The sequence below is a fragment of the Bombina bombina genome, chromosome 5, assembly GCF_027579735.1.
Source record: "Bombina bombina isolate aBomBom1 chromosome 5, aBomBom1.pri, whole genome shotgun sequence".
Classification (NCBI taxonomy): domain Eukaryota; kingdom Metazoa; phylum Chordata; class Amphibia; order Anura; family Bombinatoridae; genus Bombina; species Bombina bombina.
Window position 1 is genome coordinate 1,063,148,412 of NC_069503.1, and position 15,792 is coordinate 1,063,164,203.

A 15,792-nucleotide genomic window follows, 5' to 3' on the forward strand; every position below is an offset into this window, starting at 1 on the left:
GTTCTTCAGGCAGTGGTTCCTTCTGTATAAAGAGCCTGCCTATCCCTCCCGTCATCCGTGTACTTTTGCTTTGGTATTGGTATCCCAGAAGTAATGATGACCCGTGGACTGATCACACTTAACAGAAGAAAACATAATTTATGCTTACCTGATAAATTCCTTTCTTCTGTAGTGTGATCAGTCCACGGCCCGCCCTGTTTTTAAGGCAGGTAAATATTTTTTAATTTATACTCCAGTCACCACTTCACCCTTGGCTTTTCCTTTCTCGTTGGTCCTTGGTCGAATGACTGGGAGTGACGTAGAGGGGAGGAGCTATATGCAGCTCTGCTGGGTGAATCCTCTTGCACTTCCTGTTGGGGAGGAGTAATATCCCAGAAGTAATGATGACCCGTGGACTGATCACACTACAGAAGAAAGGAATTTATCAGGTAAGCATAAATTATGTTTTTTTGTCATTATGAGAGTCTCTTGATTAGAGGCCATCAAATACCTGTCTGGCACTGATAATGTCCTTTTTGTCATAATTTCTTGCTTCCAATTTTTGGCACATGGAGTAAAGTTGAGATTCACATAATTCTTGCTCAGAGTTATTTCTTACTACTCTTGTGAGTTGAGAGGCAATTATCCCCATCTTCTGATGACGAGGGTGGTAACTAGAGGCTAGCAATAATTAATTCCTGTCCGTAGTTTTAGTATAGAGTGAGGTACCAAACCTCATACCCTGGTAATTTTTTACTTTAAAAATATTGCACTCAAGGAAATGTATTCGGTTAACATTATATTCCATCTTAAAGCGTATGGGTGTTGCACTATGATTGAGATTGTCAACCCACTTGTTTAGACTTGCAAAACAGAATGAGAAGCAGTCTGCCAGGAACGAACAGCAGCATCAATAGCTTGTTCTATGGCCTGGTTGCCACCTGGTAGTAGCTTCTTTCTGCCCAATTGTGCTTTTCACAGAGGAAAACTTTCCTGTAGTATATCAGTCTGATCCCGCCGACATGGTCAGTCCAGCCCCGAAATACCAGGCAATTCTCCTCTGAACAAGGAACATGACAACCCCAGACGATCGTTTCGGCCTCCTTTGGGCCTTGTCAGTGAGGTGCAGCCATATCCCTCTAAGCACATTGGGCAAGGAGTCCACGTCTGGTTTCCCCCATCACCCTTAGGGAGACTATCCCCAGAGTCATATTTACATATGCAAAACAGAATGAGAAGCAGTCTGCCAGCAACGAACAGCAGCATCAATAGCTTGTTCTATGGCCTGGTTGCCACCTGGTAGTAGCTTCTTTCTGCCCAATTGTGCTTTTCACAGAGGAAAACTTTCCTGTAGTATATCAGTCTGATCCCGCCGACATGGTCAGTCCAGCCTCGAAATACCAGGCAATTCTCCTCTGAACAAGAAACATGACAACCCCAGACGATCGTTTCGGCCTCCTTTGGGCCTTGTCAGTGAGGTGCAGCGATATCCCTCTAAGCACATTGGGCAAGGAGTCCACGTCTGGTTTCCCCCATCACCCTTAGGGAGACTATCCCCAGAGTTATATTTACATATGCAAAACAGAATGAGAAGCAGTCTGCCAGGAACAAACAGCAGCATCAATAGCTTGTTCTATGGCCTGGTTGCCACCTGGTAGTAGCTTCTTTCTGCCCAATTGTGCTTTTCACAGAGGAAAACTTTCCTGTAGTATATCAGTCTGATCCCGCCAACATGGTCAGTCCAGCCCCGAAATACCAGGCAATTCTCCTCTGAACAAGGAACATGACAACCCCAGACTATCGTTTCGGCCTCCTTTGGGCCTCGTCAGTGAGGTGCAGCCATATCCCTCTAAGCACATTGGGCAAGGAGTCCACGTCTGGTTTCCCCCATCACCCTTAGGGAGACTATCCCCAGAGTCATATTTACATATGCAAAACAGAATGAGAAGCAGTCTGCCAGGAACGAACAGCAGCATCAATAGCTTGTTCTATGGCCTGGTTGCCACCTGGTAGTAGCTTCTTTCTGCCCAATTGTGCTTTTCACAGAGGAAAACTTTCCTGTAGTATATCAGTCTGATCCCGCCGACATGGTCAGTCCAGCCCCGAAATACCAGGCAATTCTCCTCTGAACAAGGAACATGACAACCCCAGACGATCGTTTCGGCCTCCTTTGGGCCTCGTCAGTGAGGTGCAGCCATATCCCTCTAAGCACATTGGGCAAGGAGTCCACGTCTGGTTTCCCCCATCACCCTTAGGGAGACTATCCCCAGAGTCATATTTACATATGCAAAACAGAATGAGAAGCAGTCTGCCAGGAACGAACAGCAGCATCAATAGCTTGTTCTATGGCCTGGTTGCCACCTGGTAGTAGCTTCTTTTTGCCCAATTGTTCTTTTCACAGAGGAAAACTTTCCTGTAGTATATCAGTCTGATCCCGCTGACATGGTCAGTCCAGCCCCGAAATACCAGGCAATTCTCCTCTGAACAAGGAACATGACAACCCCAGACGATCGTTTCAGCCTCCTTTGGGCCTCGTCAGTGAGGTGCAGCCATATCCCTCTAAGCACATTGGGCAAGGAGTCCACGTCTGGTTTCCCCCATCACCCTTAGGGAGACTATCCCCAGAGTCATATTTACATATGCAAAACAGAATGAGAAGCAGTCTGCCAGGAACGAACAGCAGCATCAATAGCTTGTTCTATGGCCTGGTTGCCACCTGGTAGTAGCTTCTTTCTGCCCAGTTGTGCTTTTCACAGAGGAAAACTTTCCTGTAGTATATCAGTCTGATCCCGCCGACGTGGTCAGTGCAGCCCCGAAATACCAGGCAATTCTCCTCTGAACAAGGAACATGACAACCCCAGACGATCGTTTCGGCCTCCGAGAGGGATTGCCTGGTATTTTGGGGCTGGACTGTACTGTGAAGTCAGGATCAGACTGATATGCTTCAGGAAAGTTCTTCTCTGTGAAAGGCACATGTTGAGCAAAAAGAGGCTGCTTCTTGGGTGGTAACTAGCCATAGAGCAAGCTATTATGCTTTTGTTCGTTCCCAGGTTGAGCGCTTCTCTCTTTTTATTTATGCAAATTATGACATTTTGGGAAGTCTCCCTAAGTTTGATGTTGGAATCCAGACGTGGACCCGTTGCTCAGTGTGCCTAGAGGGATATGGCTGCACCTCACTGACGAGGCCCACAATAGGCCGAAACGTACGTCTGGGCTTTTGCTGTTTCTCTCGTTCAGAGAGGGATTGCCTGGTATTTCGGGGCTGGACTGTACTGTGAAGTCAGGATCAGACTGATATGCTTCAGGAAAGTTCTTCTCTGTGAAAGGCATATGTTGAGCAAAAAGAGGCTGCTTCTTGGGTGGTAACTAGCCATAGAGCAAGCTATTATGCTTTTGTTCGTTCCCAGGTTGAGCGCTTCTCTCTTTTTATTTATGCCACTTGTTTAGACTATCTGCACCACCATTCCATACTAGAAACAAATTGTCTATATACCTAGTATACATCCTAATATTGGGGTGTTGTATGGGTTTCATTATCTCAAGCGTGTACCATAGCATATAAATGTTAGCATATACTGGGGCCATATTTGACCCCATGGCCGTACCTGCTATTTGGAGATAATAGGAATTCTCAAAGGAAAAATAGTTTTTCGTAAGACAATGTTCCATAAGTTCTAGTATGAATTCCAATGGTGGGCCAGTGTAATTAAGATTAAGAACACTCCAATCAACAACAAAGAGTACATGGTGGATGCCTCATGCAGCGTGAATATGACATACTGAACAGCTGAAAATAATTCCAATCACTTACAGGAGGGGTTATAAATGACGGCAGTATAGCCAGTTCTAACACACTTTCCTTGGGGCATCACATAGCTGATGTGCCTCCTCTGAAGCACCATTTCTACTAATTTGGGACATTTGATAAAGATGCCAGTACAGCATCGAAACGTCATGCCTACCACATTTTTTGTTTTTAACCCTTTGATCAGTAAAAGTTAATTTTTACTTTCATAAGTTCAGTGAGTGCTGTCTTTTTTGGGATATATATATATATATATATATATATATATATATATATATACACACACACACATATATAGTGTATAATGTTTACATTATACCTGCAACCCCAAATTTAAGAAGCACCTGTCTGCCACAACAGATGTGGCTAGGTAAATTACCCCGACACTCACTTGTCCAGGGTGATTGAGCAATCGCTCAAGAGCAGGGCATGTCAAAGTGTTCTCTCCTATGACTCTTTAAGTTACAAGCATCAAGAAAAATAGCTAATAACTAAGGAACCCAAACGCACACTCTCCTCACCGCTGCACCTCCTGCAAATGCTGTGGGTCTACAGGAAGCAAAGGTAGAACAGTTCACAAGGAAACAGCTGAAAGGGGTGCAGGCTGAAACGACCTGACAAAAATCAATGCAAAAAGAAAAGGGTACAGTCGCACAATAAGAGGCACCAAAAAAAGGGCTGTTAAAAATAAAAAAAACTTTATTAAATTCATGTTAAAATCGTAGGTACTTGGCCACAAACATCCTAATAACTAAGGAACCACCTTTTCTCTAGGATTTGTAGATATTTTACAATTTTCCTAAGATATGGAGAGTCCACAACGTCATTCCAATTACTTGTGGGATATTCACTCCTGGCCAGCAGGAGGCAAAGAACACCACAGCAAAGCTTTTAAGTGTCACTCTCCTACCCATAATCCCCAGTCATTCTCTTTGCCTCTGTCAACGGAGGAGGTGAAGTTTGGTGTCTGAAGAACAATTTGATTTTTTTTTTCGCTACGTGCAAGATTTGTGTTTAGCTGTGTCCATGTCAATCTCTTCAGTAGAGTAGTGGTGGCTTTTAAGCAGTTAAAAGTTGTGAGGTAGTCCTTGCTTGGTTTTCTAACATGGTGCTGCCCTTGGAAATAGAAAGCCAGAGTGTTTGACTCTTTTCTTTCTTTTTCTACAGGTCTCTGATAGGAGTATGTGTCTTCCTGCCGGACAGCTGGATTTGCAGATAAGTGCTTTTGTTTTCTAGGTACTGGAGACTTGCACTTAAGATTATCTGCATTAGTTACTGTATTTGGGACATTAATCCTTACTGTAGGATTTTATACTGGCAGTGTGCAGGCACAATAGTATGTATGTGATATGGAGACTTAGGGTTAATTCTCCTTTCTGGGACTGAAGGGGTTAACCTAATATGTTGCTGGCTCATTTTTATTTAGTGCTTATTAATTGTGTATTAAGGAAGCATTCAGTGATGCAGGGCTTGTCAGAGGAAGCTCAGACATTTAGTGTCTTGAGTGTTTTTTTTTGTTTTTTTTAACTTTCTATTTATCAACTCCGGAGGGCTTGTAAGAGGGAGACGGATAAATCTGTTCAGTCAGTTGATTGTTCCGGTCTGCATGCTTTTTCTTTTACTGCGCAGTTTCTGTTCAGCTGGTCGCATGACCCTTCTGCTCTTAGAGTCAGGAGCGGTGTCTGCTGTTAGTCGTTTTCTCTGTGAGAACAGCTGCCTTCTTCCTGTCAGTTTTCTTCCTCGATGGAGCAGGTAGGGCACCTCAGTCTGCTGAGGTGCAGAGGTGCTATTTGAGGAGTACTTTTTGGAGCGATAATTCCGCTCAGGGAAAACTTTAAAGTGAAAGTGTAAAAATGTAATTAAATTAAAGTAACTGATAGTGTCGAAATTGAATATTGAAATATTTATTTTATTTCAAAATACTCTTGTCATTACACTTTTTCGGGGGAAGCCTTAAGCTTTAGTCATGTAGCAGGAGTCTGTTCCTATTGACAAATGTTTGCTATTTCTAGAGAACCAAATTGTGTTACCTATGTAATATTGTACCTCATGTCTAGGTAGAACATTTCAATTTAAAGATAGAATTTTTGTTTCTGAGCCTAATGTCTCTCAGGATGATGCTGTTCAGGCTATGCCACAGTTTTCTCCTCAAACGTCCCAACCCTCAAAGATGTCACATACAGTGCCCTGCAGTTCCTCTCAACCTCCTGGAGGAGTTTATTTGCCTGCAGATTTTGCTGCACAGGTATCTTCTGCGGTATCTGCAGCATTATCTGCTTTTCCTATGCTGTGACATTTAGATAGTAAGGGTTCTGTTCTACCTACTGCTACGCAGTTTGCCCTCCCTCATAACTCTGATGAGGAGGATACGTCGGTAGCTTCTAAGGGTGATATTTCAGATTCAGACAATATAATGACTTCATCAGATACTGAATAAGTAAACTTCAGATTTAAGATTGACCACCTTCGTGTACTGTTAAAAGGAGGGTTTGGCTACTTTGGACGACTCTGATAATTCTGTCGTTGTCAACCCTAAGAAACCTAGTAAACTTAATAAATACTATGATGTTCCTTCCTCTGTGGAAGTTTTTCCTGTTCCAGACCGTGTGACAGAGATTATTTCTCAGGAATGGGAGAAGCCAGGGATACCTTTCTCCCTGCTCCCGTTTTTAAAAAGATGTTTCCTGTTGCTGACTCTATTAAAGATTCATGGAGGACGGTGCCTAAAGTAGAAGGGGCTATTTCTACTCTGGCTAAGAGAACTATGATCTTTATAGATGATAGCTGCTCCTTTTGAGGATCCCATGGACAAGAAGCGGGAAGCTTATTTGAAAAAGATGTATGTTCATCAGGGTGTTCAATGGCAACCTGCAGTTTGTATTGCCACAGTAGCAAGTGCTGCATCTTATTGGTGCGATGCCTTGTCTGAATCACTTTTAGTAGAGACTCCGTTGGAGGAGATCTAAGATAGGATTAAGCCTCTCAAACTAGCCAATTCCTTTATTTCTGATGCTAACATGCAAATCATTAGACTGGGAGCCAAGATGTCTGGCTTCTCTGTCCTAGCCTGCAGGACGTTGAGGCTAAAATCATGGTCAGCTGATGTTACCTCCAATTCCATGCTTCTGGCGCTTCCTTACATGGATAAAACTTTGTTTGTACCTGGTCTGGCAGAAATAATTTCTGATATTACGGGTGGAAAAGGATATTTCTTTCATGTAATTAGCAAGAGTCCATGAGCTAGTGACGTATGGGATATACATTCCTACCAGGAGGGGCAAAGTTTCCCAAACCTCAAAATGCCTACAAATACACCCCTCACCACACCCACAAATCAGTTTTACAAACTTTGCCTCCCATGGAGGTGGTGAAGTAAGTTTGTGCTAGATTCTACGTTGATATGCGCTTCGCAGCAGGCTGGAGCCCGGTTTTCCTCTCAGTGTGCAGTGAATGTCAGAGGGATGTGAAGAGAGTATTGCCTATTTGAATTCAATTATCTCCTTCTACGGGGTCTATTTCATAGGTTCTCTGTTATCGGTCGTAGAGATTCATCTCTTACCTCCCTTTTCAGATCGACGATATACTCTTATATATACCATTACCTCTACTGATTCTTGTTTCAGTACTGGTTTGGCTTTCTACTACATGTAGATGAGTGTCCTGGGGTAAGTAAGTCTTATTTTCTGTGACACTCTAAGCTATGGTTGGGCACTTTTATATAAAGTTCTAAATATATGTGTTTAAACATTTATTTGCCTTGATTCAGGATGTTCAACGTTCCTTATTTCAGACAGTCAGTTTCATATTTGGGATAATGCATATGAATAAACCAATTTTTCTTACCTTAAAATTTGACTTTTTTCCTGTTGGCTGTTAGGCTCGCGGGGGCTGAAAATGCTTCATTTTATTGCGTCATTCTTGGCGCGGACTTTTTTGGCGCAAAAATTTTCTTTGTCATTTCCGGCGTCATACTTGTCACCGGAAGTTGCGTAATTTTTTTGACGTTTTTGCGCCAAAAGTGTCGGCGTTCAGGATGTGGCGTCTTTTTTGGCGCTAAAAAATATGGGCGTCATTATTGTCTCCACAATATTTAAGTCTCATTGTTTATTTGCTTCTGGTTGCTAGAAGCTGGTTCATTGGCATTTTTTCCTATTCCTGAAACTGTCATTTAAGGAATTTGATCAATTTTGCTTTATATGTTGTTTTTTCTTTTACATATTGCAAGATGTCTCAGATTGACCCTGAATCAGAAGCTACTTCTGGAAAATCGCTGCCTGATGCTGGATCTACCAAAGTTAAGTGTATTTGTTGTAAACTTGTGGCAACTGTTCCGCCGGCTGTTGTATGTAATGAATGTCATGACAAACTTGTTAATGCAGATAATATTTCCTTTAGTAATGTTCCATTACCTGTTGCTGTTCCATCAACATCTAATATTCAGGGTGTTCCTGTTAACATAAGAGATTTTGTTTCTAAATCTATTAAGAAGGCTATGTCTGTTATTCCTCCTTCCAGTAAACGTAAAAGGTCTTTTAAAACTTCTCATGTTTCAGATGACTTTTTAAACGAACATCATCATTCTGATTCTGTTTCTGATACTGATTGTTCTGGTTCAGAAAATTCTGTTTCAGAGATTGATACTGATAAATCTTCATATTTATTTAAAATGGAATTTATTCGTTCTTTACTTAAAGAAGTATTAATTGCATTAGAAATAGAGGAATCTGGTCCTCTTGATACTAAATCTAAACGTTTGAATACGGTTTTTAAACCGCCTGTAGTTATTCCGGAGGTTTTTCCCGTCCCTGATGCTGTTTCTGAAGTAATATCCAGGGAATGGAATAATCTGGGTAATTCATTTACTCCTTCTAAACGGTTTAAGCAATTATATCCTGTACCATCTGACAGATTAGAGTTTTGGGACAAAATCCCTAAGGTTGATGGGGCTATCTCTACCCTTGCTAAACGTACTACTATTCCTACGGCAGATAGTACTTCCTTTAAGGATCCTTTAGATAGGAAAATTGAATCCTTTCTAAGGAAAGCTTACTTATGTTCAGGTAATCTTCTTAGACCTGCTATATCTTTGGCGGATGTTGCTGCAGCTTCAACTTTCTGGTTAGAAGCTTTAGCACAACAAGTAACAGATCATAATACTCATAGCATTGTTAATCTTCTTCAACATGCTAATAACTTTATTTGTGATGCCATCTTTGATATCATTAGGGTTGATGTCAGGTATATGTCTCTAGCTATTTTAGCTAGAAGAGCTTTATGGCTTAAAACTTGGAATGCTGATATGTCTTCTAAGTCAACTTTGCTTTCCCTTTCTTTCCAGGGTAATAAATTGTTTGGTTCACAGTTGGATTCTATTATTTCAACTGTTACTGGGGGGAAAGGAACTTTTTTACCACAGGATAAAAAATCTAAAGGTAAATTTAGGTCCGCTAATCGTTTTCGTTCCTTTCGTCATAATAAGTAACAAAAGCCTGATCCTTCCCCTACAGGAACGGTATCAGTCTGGAAACCATCTCCAGTCTGGAATAAATCCAAGCCCTTTAGAAAGCCAAAGCCAACTCCCAAGTCCACATGAAGGTGCGGCCCTCATTCCAGCCCAGCTGGTAGGGGGCAGATTACGTTTTTTCAAAGAAATTTGGATCAATTCGATTCACAATCTTTGGATTCAGAACATTGTTTCATAAGGGTACAGAATAGGCTTCAAGATGAGGCCTCCTGCAAGAAGATTTTTTCTTTCCCGTGTCCCAATAAATCCAGTGAAGGCTCAAGCATTTCTGAAATGTGTTTCAGATCTAGAGTTGGCTGGAGTAATTGTGCCAGTTCCAGTTCTGGAACAGGGGCTGGGGTTTTACTCAAATCTCTTCATTGTACCGAAGAAGGAGAATTCCTTCAGACCAGTTCTGGATTTAAAAATATTGAATCGTTATGTAAGGATACCAACATTCAAAATGGTAACTATAAGGACTATTCTGCCTTTTGTTCAGCAAGGGCATTATATGTCCACAATAGATTTACAAGATGCATATCTGCATATTCCGATTCATCCAGATCACTATCAGTTTCTGAGATTCTCTTTCCTAGACAAGCATTACCAGTTTGTGGCTCTGCCGTTTGGCCTAGCAACAGCTCCAAGGATTTTTACAAAGGTTCTCTGTGCCCTTCTATCTGTATTCAGAGAACAGGGTATTGTGGTATTTCCTTATTTGGACGATATCTTGGTACTTGCTCAGTCTTCACTTTTAGCATAATCTCATACGAATCAACTTGTATCGTTTCTTCGAGAACATGGTTGGAGGATCAATTTACCAAAGAGTTCATTGATTCCTCAGACAAAGGTAACCTTTTTAGGTTTCCAGATAGATTCAGTGTCCATGACTCTGTCGCTGACAGACAAAAGACGTCTGAAATTGGTTTCAGCTTGTTGAAACCTTCAGTCTCAATCATTCCCTTCGGTAGCCTTATGCATGGAAATTCTAGGTCTTATGACTGCTGCATCGGACGCGATCCCCTTTGCTCGTTTTCAAATGCGACCTCTTCAGCTCTGTATGCTGAACCAGTGGTGCAGGGATTATACAAAGATATCTCAATTAATATCTTTAAAACCGATTGTTCGACACTCTCTGACGTGGTGGACAGACCACCATCGTTTAGTTCAGGGGGCTTCTTTTGTTCTTCCGACCTGGACTGTGATCTCAACAGATGCAAGTCTGACAGGTTGGGGAGCTGTATGGAGGTCTCTGACAACACAAGGGGTTTGGGAATCTCAGGAGGCGAGATTACCAATCAACATTTTGGAACTCCGTGCGATTTTCAGAGCTCTTCAGTCTAAAGAGAGAGTCATTCATTTGTTTTCAGACGGACAATGTCACAACCGTGGCATATGTCAATCATCAAGGAGGGACTCACAGTTTTCTGGCTATGAAAGAAGTATCTCGAATACTTGTATGGGCGGAATCCAGCTCCTGTCTAATTTCTGTGGTTCACATCCCAGGTATAGACAATTGGGAAGCGGATGATCTCAGTCGCCAGACATTACATCCGGGCGAGTGGTCTCTTCACCCAGAGGCATTTCTTCAGATTGTTCAAATGTGGGGACTTCCAGAAATAGATCTGATGGCTTCTCATATAAACAAGAAGCTTCCCAGGTATCTGTCCAGATCCAGGGATCCTCAGGCGGAAGCAGTGGATGCATTGTCACTTCCTTGGAAGTATCATCCTGCCTATATCTTTCCGCCTCTAGTTCTTCTTCCAAGAGTGATTTCCAAGATTCTAAAGGAGCGTTCTGCTGGTGGCTCCAGCATGGCCTCACAGGTTTTGGTATGCGGATCTTGTCCGGATGGCTACTTGCTAACCGTGGACTCTTCCGTTAAGACCAGACCTTCTATCGCAAGGTTTTTTTTTCCATCAGGATCTCAAATCCTTAAATTTGAAGGTATGGAGATTGAACGCTTCTCAGTCATAGAGGTTTCTCTGACTCCGTAATTAATACTATGTTACAGGCTCGTAAATCTGTATCTAGGAAGATATATTATCGAGTCTGGAAGACTTACATTTCTTGGTGTTCTTCTCATCATTTTTCTTGGCATTCTTTTAGAATTCCTAGAATTTTACAGTTTCTTCAGGATGGTTTGGATAAAGGTTTGTCTGCAAGTTCCTTGAAAGGACAAATCTCTGCTCTTTCTTTTCTTTTTCACAGAAAGATTGCTAATCTTCCTGATATTCATTGTTTTGTACAGGCTTTGGTTCGTATAAAATCTGTCATTAAGTCAATCTCTCCTCCTTGGAGTTTGAATTTGGTTCTAGGGGCTCTTCAAGCTCCTCCGTTTGAACCTATGCATTCGCTGGATATTAAAGGGACACTGTAACCAAAAATGTTCTTTCGTGATTCAGATTGAGCATGAAATTTTAAGCAACTTTCTAATTTACTCCTATTATCAAATTGTCTTCATTCTCTTGGTATCTTTATTTGAAATGCAAGAATGTAAGTTTAGATGCCGGCCCATTTTTGGTGAACAACCTGGGTTGTCCTTGCTGATTGGTAGATAAATTCATCCACCAATAAAAAAGTGCTGTCCAGAGTACTGAAACCAAAAAAAAGCTTAGATGCCTTCTTTTTCAAATAATGATAGCAAGAGAGCGAAGAAAAATTGAAAATAGGAGTAAATTAGAAAGTTGCTTAAAATTTCATGCTCAATCTGAATCACGAAAGAAAAATTTTGGTTACAGTGTCCCTTTAAATTACTTTCTTGGAAAGTTTTGTTTCTTTTGGCCATCTCTTCTGCTAGAAGAGTTTCTGAATTATCTGCTCTTTCTTGTGAGTCTCCTTTTCTGATTTTTCATCAGGATAAGGCGGTGTTGCGAAGTTCATTTAAATTTTTACCTAAGGTTGTGAATTCTAACAACATTAGTAGAGAAATTGTAGTTCCTTCATTGTGTCCTAATCCTAAGAACTCTAAGGAAAGATCGTTGCATTCTTTGGATGTAGTTAGATCTTTGAAATATTATGTTGAAGCTACTAAAGATTTCCGAAAGACTTCTAGTCTATTTGTTATCTTTTCTGGTTCTAGGAAAGGTCAGAAGGCTTCTGCCATTTCTTTGGCATCTTGGTTAAAGTCTTTGATTCATCATGCTTATGTTGAGTCGGGTAGAACTCCGCCTCAAAGGATTACAGCTCATTCGACTAGGTCAGTCTCTACTTCCTGGGCATTTAGGCATGAAGCTTCGGTTGATCAGATTTGCAAAGCAGCAACTTGGTCTTCTTTGCATACTTTTACTAAATTCTACCATTTTGATGTGTTTTCTTCTTCAGAAGCAGTCTTTGGTAGAAAAGTACTTCAGGCAGCTGTTTCAGTTTGATTCTTCTGCTTATAATTTCAGTTTTTTTCATTATAAGATTTAAACTTTGTTTTGGGTGTGGATTATTTTTCAGCGGAATTGGCTGTCTTTATTTTATCCCTCCCTCTCTAGTGACTCTTGCGTGGAAGATCCACATCTTGGGTATTCATTATCCCATACGTCACTAGCTCATGGACTCTTGCTAATTACATGAAAGAAAACATAATTTATGTAAGAACTTACCTGATAAATTCATTTCTTTCATATTAGCAAGAGTCCATGAGGCCCACCCTTTTTTGTGGTGGTTATGATTTTTTTGTATAAAGCACAATTATTCCAATTCCTTATTTTTTATGCTTTTGCACTTTTTTCTTATCACCCCACTTCTTGGCTATTCGTTAAACTGATTTGTGGGTGTGGTGAGGGGTGTATTTGTAGGCATTTTGAGGTTTGGGAAACTTTGCCCCTCCTGGTAGGAATGTATATCCCATACGTCACTAGCTCATGGACTCTTGCTAATATGAAAGAAATGAATTTATCAGGTAAGTTCTTACATAAATTATGTTTTTCTACCACAAGACAAGAAGAACAGACCTAAAGGACGTTAAAGTAATTTTCGCACCTTTCGTAACTTCAAGGGTCAAAAGTCTTCCTCTCTCTCTTCCAAGCAGGAACATTCTAAGTATTCTTGGAAACCCAATCAGTCTTGGAGCAAGGGGAAGCAATCAAAGAAACCCACTGCTGAGTCTGTCGGCGTGAAGGGTCTGCCCCCGGTCCGGAATCGGGTCAAGTGGGGGGCAGACTTTCTCAGTTTTGTCAAGTATGGATACGAGATGTCCCAGATCCTTGGGCTGTGGACATAGTATCTCAGGGTTACAAAATAGAATTCAAATCTCTTCCTCCCATGGGCAGATGTCACCTCTCAAGATTATTTACAGACCAGGTAAAAAAGAGAGGCATTATTGAACTGCGTTCAGGACCTTTCCTCCCTGGGAGTGATAGTTCCAGTAAGGGAACAGGTTCTAGGATTCTATTTAAATCTGTTTGTGGTTCCCAAAAAAGAGATAACTTTTCGACCTATTCTGGACCTAAAGTGTCTCAACAAATTTTTGCCTCTCTCTACAGTCTACTGTTCGGCCATCAGTGGTTCAATATATGGAGGTAATTGGTCTGATGGTCGCTTCCATGGACATCATTCCCTTTTTGCTCAATTCCATTTGAGAGCTCTGCAATTATGCATGCTCAAACAATGGAACGGAAACCATTTAGATCTGTCTCAGAGGATAGATCTAGACCAGTCGACAAGAGACTCTCTTCCGTGGTGGCTTTCTCAGGAGTATCTGTCTCAGGGCACATGCTTCCAGAGACCTACTTGGGTGATTGTGACCACGGACACCAGCCTGCTTGGCTGGGGAGCAGTCTGGGGCTCATTAAAGGCACAGGAACTTTCGACTCGGGAGTAGTTTGCTCTCCCCATAAACATCTTGGAGTTGAGAGCGATTTCCAAAACTCTGATTGCTTGGCCTCAATTGTCCTTAGCCCGGTTTATCAGGTTTCAATCGGACAACATCACCTCAGTGGCTTACATCAACTACCAGGGAGGAACTCTGAGTTCCTTAGCCATGAAGGAGGTGGCACAGATTATTCAGTGGGCGGAAGCTCACAATTGTTTATCTGCCATCCACATTCCAGGAGTGGACAGCTGGGAGGCGGATTTCCTGAGCAGATAGACATTTCATCCAGGAGAATGAGCTCTCCACCCGTAGGTGTTCTCCAGGTTAACCCTCAAATGGGGGATGGCAGAATTGGATCTGATGGTGTCTCGGCAGAATGCCAAGCTTCCAAGGTACAGTTCAAAGTCAAGAGATCCTCAGGCCGTTCTGATAGATGCTCTGGCGGTTCCTTGGGTTTTCGGTCTGTTTCCTCCATTTACGCTCCTACCACGAGTCATCGCTCGTATCAAACAGGAGAGAGCATCGGTAATTCTAATTGCTCCTGCATGACCTTGCAGGATCTTGTATGCAGAGCTAGTGAAGATGTCATCTCTGCCACCTTGGAGGTTGCCTCTGAGGAAGGACCTTCTAACTCAGGGTCCATTCCTCCATCCAAATCTCGTTTCTCTGAAGCTGACTGCTTGGAGATTGAACGCTTAATTCTGGCTAAGCGTTGTTTTTCTCAGTTGGTCATTGAGACCAGGCTCGCAAGCCTGTTACTCTTAAAATTTACCATAAGGTATGACGACAATACCTTTTATTGGTGTGAATCAAAGGGCTACTCTTGGAGTAGGGTCAGGATTCCTAGAATTTTGTCTTTTTTCCAGGAAGGTCTGGAGAAAGGGTTATCAGTCAGTTCTCTAAAAGGTCAGATTTCTGCTCTATCTATTCTTTTACATAAATGTCTGGCGGATGTGCCAGATATTCTATCTTTTTGTCAGGCCCTGGTCAAAATCAGGCCTGTGTTTAAACCTGTTGCTCCTCCTTGGAGCCTTAACCTTGTTAAAGTTTTGCAGCAGGCTTCGTTTGAGCCTATGCATTCCATAGATATTAAAGGGACACTGTACCCAAAATTTTTCTTTTGGGATTCAGATTAAGCGTGACATTTTAAGCAACTTTCTAATTTACTCCTATTATCAAATGTTCTTTATTCTCTTGGTATCTTTATTTGAAATGCAAGAATGTAAATTTAGATGCCGGCCCATTTTTGATGAACAACCTGGGTTGTCCTTGCTGATTGGTGGATAAATTCATCCACCAATAAAAAAAAGTGCTGTCCAGAGTACTGAAATAAAGATAGCAAGAGAACGAAAAAAATTTGATAATAGGAGTAAATTAGAAAGTTGCTTAAAATTGCATGCTCTTTCTGAATTACAAAAGAAAAAAATTTGGGTTCAGTGTCCCTTTAAGTTGTTATCTTCGAAGGTTTTGTTTCTTATTGCTATCTCTTCTGCTTAGAGAGTTTCGGAACTCTCGGCTTTGCAGTGTGATTCGCCTTACCTTATCTTTCATGGGGACAAGGCGGTTCTTCGTACTAAATTGGGGGTTTCTGCCTAAAGTGCTTTCGGATAAAAATATTAATCAGGAAATTGTTGTTCCTTCTCTCTGTCCAAATCCTTCTCATAAAGAACGTCTGTTGCATAACTTGGATGTTGTGCATGC

At 41.6% G+C, this 15,792-nt stretch overlaps 1 protein-coding gene across 3 annotated transcripts in view; it reads left to right on the plus strand.

Moving 5' to 3' along the window:
• Positions 1 to 15,792, plus strand: part of FAM91A1 (family with sequence similarity 91 member A1) — a 454,979-nt gene that overhangs the window by 255,169 nt on the left and 184,018 nt on the right. The gene's annotated exons all lie outside the window — the stretch shown is intronic.